The following is a 6,934-nucleotide window of genomic DNA, read 5'->3' on the forward strand; positions in this document are numbered from 1 at the left end:
CACTTCTTCTGCCACTAGATGGCAATACCTGTGACCAAATCACAACTGAAGCACTTTTGCGCTTCCTATGGGCTTTTCCTTAATTAAGTCTGAATTCTTGCTTGTGTTGTACATCGCTTTGGACAAAAGTGTCTGCTAAATGAAATTGTAGAATTGTAGAATTGTAGCGCTAACCACTGCACCACCATGCCGCCTACATTCATACTTTAATCTCATAATTGTCACAAAAAGCAAGTATGAGAGAGGTGTGCAAACAATAATAATGACTTACATAGCCTTTATCGGCCATCCTTGAGGGATGGGAGCAGCATCACTATCCCAAGAGCGCAGTCTTCTCTGACTGATTTCGAAGGCAGGTGCCTGAGAGGGGATACATAAAAATTAATTTATGGAATAGTCATGTGGTTACCCACAACTAAAAATAATATGAAACACACTTATATGGATAAGTGTGTTTCATATTATTTTATGATTAAGATTATCAATCTTGTTAGCCACCAGTATGTTGACCATTTTTCTTCTTGCAGCATCTGATAGGGTTTCTGTTGTGTGGTACTCCTGTAGTACTTACAGTACTTACTTTAGTTTGGCCTTGGTGTCTCGCAGTCTCTCTGTTTCCACAGATCCACCAGAGCCCCAACCGCCGCCTGCATCGCCCCCCCCCCCCCATTCCCCACTGTTACACCGGCCTGCGCTCCCCTTCCATGAACCAGTCTGCCATCCAGTCCCCCATCAAGCTGGCTTGCTCTCCCTGCCTCCCCTTCCAGAAGCTTCCTTCTTCAGCTGTTATTAACATTTCCATGTTTCCCACATTTTGCATTGTAAACTGTTTTCTTCTCTGTAGCAACATCTACTGCACGTCTGTCCATCCTGGGTGAGGGATCCCTCCTCTGTTGCTCACTCTGAGGTTTCTCAGATTTTTCCATTAAAAGGGTTTTCTATGGAGTTTTTCCTCAGTCGATGTGAGGGTCTAAGGACAGAGGATGTTGTTATGATGCCATGTGAAGCCCTTTGAGACAAACTGTTTGTGAAAACGGGCTATACAAATAAAATTGCCTTGCCTTGCCTTCTTCACCACCTGACTTGCTTCACAGATTCAACCAACTAACAGAAAATGAAAACACAAGTTGGCACATGAGGATAACCAGTACTCCTGAAACTTAGTGTAAGTGTTAATAAACTTATGATGTACAAGCATTATAACTACCTTTTTTGCAGACACTGCACGTGCATCCCCAAGTCTCGTCCATAAATATTGTTGATGTACTTGAGCTGAAGCTTGAGTCAGACACCTCACATGCAGAAGCTATCTGAAAATTCTAGGACTAAAAATGTGTTAATTTAACTTTTTTAAGGTAAACAATGCTTAATTGTACTTGCTTTATTTATTTCTTACCATCATTTGAAAAATCTGTCAGCACTGCATTGCCTTCCCCAATGAGGTCGCTGAATATCTCTGCATCAACCTCTGTCCTTGTTGCATCCTTGTAAATCACTTGTGCATCAGGTGGCAGGCAAAACCCCTCAATTACTGGAAAAGACAGTCTGATATAATATTCTTTCCTTTATAAAGGACTGCTTTTACAATAAATGGATTTATATATTAAAAAAGGGGTGAAGTCATATTGAGAAATCACGATAAAACAAAATTAGGCAAGATAACTACAGCTGTTACGTCCAGAACACGTATTAATTAATATGTGTATTGGATAACATTTTTCTTTATGCAAACTTCAAAAGTTCACCTGACCTTTTCCATCGAATTGCATGAAGTCAAACTGTCCTTCAAGTTCTTCCAATTTTATGTACTTCTGCTGTGCTTTGTACTTCACCTGGACCAACATTTTACTTAAACGAAGTAGACAAGACAAGATGGTGACCCAGTGCACTGCAAAAATGTACAGGATGGAGTTTTTTTTTCGTGTCAGCATATCCACATGAAAAAAAAGTCAGTGTGGAAATTGGCGTCGCGGTCCCCTCGCCAATGATCAACTCTGTTGAATAACTCCAACACTGGCCAAAATTTAACTCCAAATATATTGAAATTACTTTTTGGGAGTGAAAATCAACACTGAAATGTTTAACCCTGAAATTTCAACTCTACAGTTGTTGCTGTGTATGTTAAGGGACATCTGGTGACATGGAGCATTGCGGCACCTAATGAACTGTTGCAGTATGCAGAGAATTTTGAAAGAATAAAAGAAAAGTCTGAACAGAAAAAACAAGATGATTTTCAAGATGCTGCTCTCAGTTTCTATCAGAAATGGGAGATCAGGTAGCAGACTGGGAAGTAGAGGACGTAACCTGGTGGCAGTGGCTGTAGAGGTTAAGACGGATGCTATGCAAGTGGGTATACTGTTAGGGAGTGTAGGAAAGGACCCACTTGCAGGCTACAGTTCACAATCCAAGATAAGGTACAAGAAACGCAGGCAAAGTCAAAAACAGGGACAGGCAAGATTCAAGCGTCGCAGAAAGTCAGGGTAAATACTGGCACGATCTGGCAAGGACTGAACAGAGCCCTGGGCTTAAATACCCACAAGAAATAATTAAAGCAAAACAGGTGTGCTGTCAAAAATGGCGGGAAACTGAACAAAGGGCTGGGCGGGGCACAGCCACAACACAGCAGCACATGTGGGCCTGTAAAACAAAGCACAATCAACACAAAAGCACATTTTGCAGGGAACTAGAACAAAAGCACAACAGAACACTAACATTACCCCCCTTTCAAAAGGACGCCTCCTGGCGTCTAAATGGGGTGAGCCTTAAGAAAGTTCCGAACAAGGCTATGATCGATAATGTTCTGGGAAGGAATCCAGCATCTCTCTTCTGGACCATAACCCTCCCAGTCAACTAGGAACTGGCCGCGGCGGCGAACATCCAGGATCTGGCGAACTGTAAAAGTCTCAGAGCCGTGAATGACACGTGGTGGGGGTGGGGGTTTAGGGGCAATACCATGGTGGCCGCAAGGAAGGACGATGATGACGCCAAGGGCAGGGACGGTGGCACGGACCAGATTGAAAGGTAAATTGTGTCTGAATATATTAAAGGGTTTATATCACAGGGAAGTTGACAGAACCTTCTCTCAATCATCTGGGGGCAATGCTCCACATGTTCCACACCCCTCTCCCTTCTGGCTTCCAAACTTGGGACTGATCTCCTCATTGCATTTCGAGTAGATTCACTCATGTTATCTACTGTAATCAGGTGTCATAGTTTGAATAACTTCAGTGCATAGATTATCCTAATTTTAAATTTATTTTTATTTTTATCCTACTGTTAGACTGATAAAAGACTCTCTGTAGTTATGATATTTACTCTACTATTCTATGCATTTCATGTATTATCATGTGTCATGTTCCTGCTCATTGTAAATCACTATGGATTAAGAGCAACTGGTAAACGCTTAAGTAGTATAACATTTACTTATTTGCAATCCTTAATTGTAAGTTATTCTTGTCAGTGTTGATGATGTATTGGACTCCATCAGTCGAAGAGTTGATGGAGACAAGGAGTTCAAAATACAAATATCGAGAACAAACATCCTGGAGAGAGGCCTTCTGCAATGGGAGCGTCAAAAAAAGAGCTCACCCTCTGATACATTGAAGGTTGCCTTTTTCGGGGAGGCAGGCGTGGACACGGGTGCCCTCCGAAAATAATTTCTCACAGGTAAAACAAAAAAGGAGCATATTTTTTTAACCAAATCATGAAGCTGTTTTACAGTGTTCTTTGTAATATGTCAGACTTATTACTATTTTCTTGTGCTGTCACAAGTGTGAGGGCCACAACGACACAATGAAATAATATTTAATATAGCAGCAGCACCAGTAAAGGCTTCTTTGTTTGTTTTTGGGATAGAAATGGTTTCAGGTATTGAAGGGCGCTTCTTTGAGGGACCACCTAACCAGAAGCTTCCACGATATTCCCTGAGTGATTTTGATCATGGCTTCTTCAGGTGTGTTTAGTTGTGAGGAAGTATGGACAAGCTGCTCTTATTAAATGCTTTTCCTGATTAAATGCATTCATGGTTCATTTGTGTAAAGGATTGTTGGAGAGATATTGGCTGTCAGCTTGGCCCAAGGTGGCCCCTCCCCTACTTTCTTCAGCCCATGGACCTACAGCTACCTCTGCAGTGGGCAGATGGATCTCAACAGCAGCATAGTAGCAGATGTACAGTTGCAGGAGTTAACTGGCAAAATATGTCCTCTGTATGATAGGATCAGGATTGTGAAAAGGGGGGGGGGGGGGTGTTTACATGGAATATTGCTTAGGGATGTTCTTTGTGGTAATTTTTATATAAATTTTCGGGTTGAGTCGGCGTCATCAGAATCAATTAGGGAAGGAGGCCTAACTGATGAAATCTACAATTACGGATATACTGGATATGTCTCATTTGAAAACAAGGAGTCCATTGTTCGGTATGTGTGTTTGTTTGTATGAGAAGATATACTACACTATGGTACAGTGGTTCTCAACCAGGGGGGCGCAAGCACAGGACAGGAAGGGAGGAAAAAAATAAAAAAAGATCATGGACTACTAGCAGATGACCAAGACCAGTGCGGCGGTTTGTACCTGCAGCGACGCCAATGGCTCAGAGTGGCCGCGGCAGCAGCAAGAGAGCAGCAGCAGCACTGATGGGATTTCCTCCTCTCCACTCCTCCAGCCACGCCGTGAGGTGGCGGCGCAGCCCGCAGCAGACCTTCTCCTCTCCTCTTCATTCTCTCTCCTCTACTCGTCATCTTGTCCTCATCCTCTCTCTTCTCCTATCTCGTCTCTTCTCCTCATCATCTCCTCCTCCTCCTCTTGTCTCCCCACCAGTTAATGTCAGAGGGATTTATATATTTTTATTATATTATATATTTATATAATATTGAAATGAAGCAATTACATTCACCAAAGCTTTTCATTTCTTCAATGAATAAATAAACTCAATGGCAAGTTGCAGAGTGGAGAGGAGGAGAGAGGCAGAAGCTGAGCACACAGCAACCAGCACACCTCCAGAGAGGGGGATTGTCAGGCAAAGAAACAGCACTCAAGATAGATAATCTAATGAGAACCTCTGGTCTAGTATATCATCTTTTACCACACATGAGCAACTAGTGTGGTTTTGTATTTAATGGGTTCTATTGTTGCAGTGCAATCTCACTCCATACAATGCTGAGGTGGCAGCCCATGTTGGAACAGCTGACACAAGGCCTGAAGCTATATGGCCTTCTTTCCCACGTCAGAGAGTACCCAGATATCTGCCCGCCCCTGTTTGTTCATGAGGAAGATATAAAAGTTAGCAAAATAAGACACATTGAAAAAAGTTTTGAAAATCTGTTTGGTGGATTTATTTCTTTTTTTAAAATTTGCTACCTGGCTATGACAGTCATGCCGTTGGAAAGTGGTTGTGTCCATTTCTTAAAGAATATGCATTTGTGGAATGTGGCTCTTAGGATGTAGGTTGTGTAAATTCAAAATATTTTGAGCTTCTACCTCTGGTGTCCGTGGTAGAAGTGGGGGATCTGTGTCTGCACAAACAATTCCTCTCCCACAATATATATAGTATATAGTGTGATAGAATCTCTATGTAACCTGTGCAATGCAGTCAAACATGTTGTGCTGCTATGAGCCTTATGATGAAAGTATTGTGTAATTGACATATATCAACACATCGTAATTTGTCGTCATAGCTCAATGCAGAGTTTGTCATGTCATCCATCCGTCCTACACTGAGTGATGAAGGGACTAGCAAGCATCAGTTGGAGATGAGGATGCTGGACTTCCTTCAGGACTTTCTTTATGAAGCTGAAGGTGTGTCTTATGATTATCTGGCTTCTATCTCAATCTCATGTTGGCAAATTGTTTTAATAGTAAATGAATGACTGCTAAATTTAAAAAAAATGCCCAGGTGCCAGTAAATTTCATGCTCCCTAAAATTTTTTAAGGGGAATTATTTGCAATTGTTAGCCTGCCTTCCATTTTAAAATCTCAAGTAAGTCAGGCAGGAGTCAGCTTCACGTCATCTTGTGGCTGAGATTACTCTTGTATAATTCACTTAAAATGTAGAAAGCAGTTAGGTAAAATGACATTTAAATTGTCAAATAACACATCTTCGACCCCATTTTCATCTATATCCTTCATAGCTGGAGATCAGGAGCATGTAGAGGACACTGATGTCAATGACATCTATGGCCCTTGTCCCATGACACCTGCAAAACTTCTGCAGTGGCTAACAGGCCAAGGACATGTCCCACTCCTTCCCTCAGAAAGGAAAAACTTTCATGTAGTAATTGAGTTCAACCATGACTGCACTGTAAATTATGGGGATCACAGTGTCTGTTACCCCATTGTGCATGCCTGTGCCAAGACCACTGAGCTACCTGTGAAACATATGAGCTCATATGATCAGTTCAAAACCGTTCTCACAGAGGCTTTTCATCTTAGCCAAGACTTTAGCAATGTGTGAAGTAGTTCCAAGTAATCAGAAGCTACTACTAAAGGGTATGTTGGCTACTGGAACAAACATGCATCAGGATTGTTCAAGTATGTTGAAGCTACTACAAAAAGATTGACTACCGTTGGATAACACCGGATTTATGTGTTACAAACCTCAGGATTGTCATGTTGAAGGTATAAGGAAAAGACCAATTGAAACATGGACACATGTACCTCAGGATCTTTGTTCTTTGGCTCAACACTGTGAATTCATTACATAATGTTTACATTTTTCTATGCAAAATAATGTGTTTACTAGGTAGCTGCACTGTCATTAGTTTAAAAAAAAGTTGGTTCTAATGCACATGCACTTCACAATGTGGTTTGGTTTTACAGTTTACATGGACTTTACAAAGTGGAGCCAGCAAGAGATGTTCATTGATTGCACCGTTGTCAGTCACAACAAATTAAAATGTTGAAAACATTTATTGTACCTTTCTTTTTAAACATTCACTGG

General features: G+C 41.4%; 1 pseudogene; it reads left to right on the forward strand.

Moving 5' to 3' along the window:
* Positions 1-2,953: 2,953 nt before the first annotated feature.
* Positions 2,954-6,448, forward strand: LOC147250430 (G2/M phase-specific E3 ubiquitin-protein ligase-like; annotated as a pseudogene).
* The last annotated feature ends 486 nt before the right edge of the window (positions 6,449-6,934 follow it).

This window comes from Aulostomus chinensis, chromosome 13, assembly GCF_037954235.1.
Source record: "Aulostomus chinensis isolate RoL2024-O1b breed Wild chromosome 13, RoL_Achi_v1.0, whole genome shotgun sequence".
Lineage (NCBI taxonomy): Eukaryota > Metazoa > Chordata > Actinopteri > Syngnathiformes > Aulostomidae > Aulostomus > Aulostomus chinensis.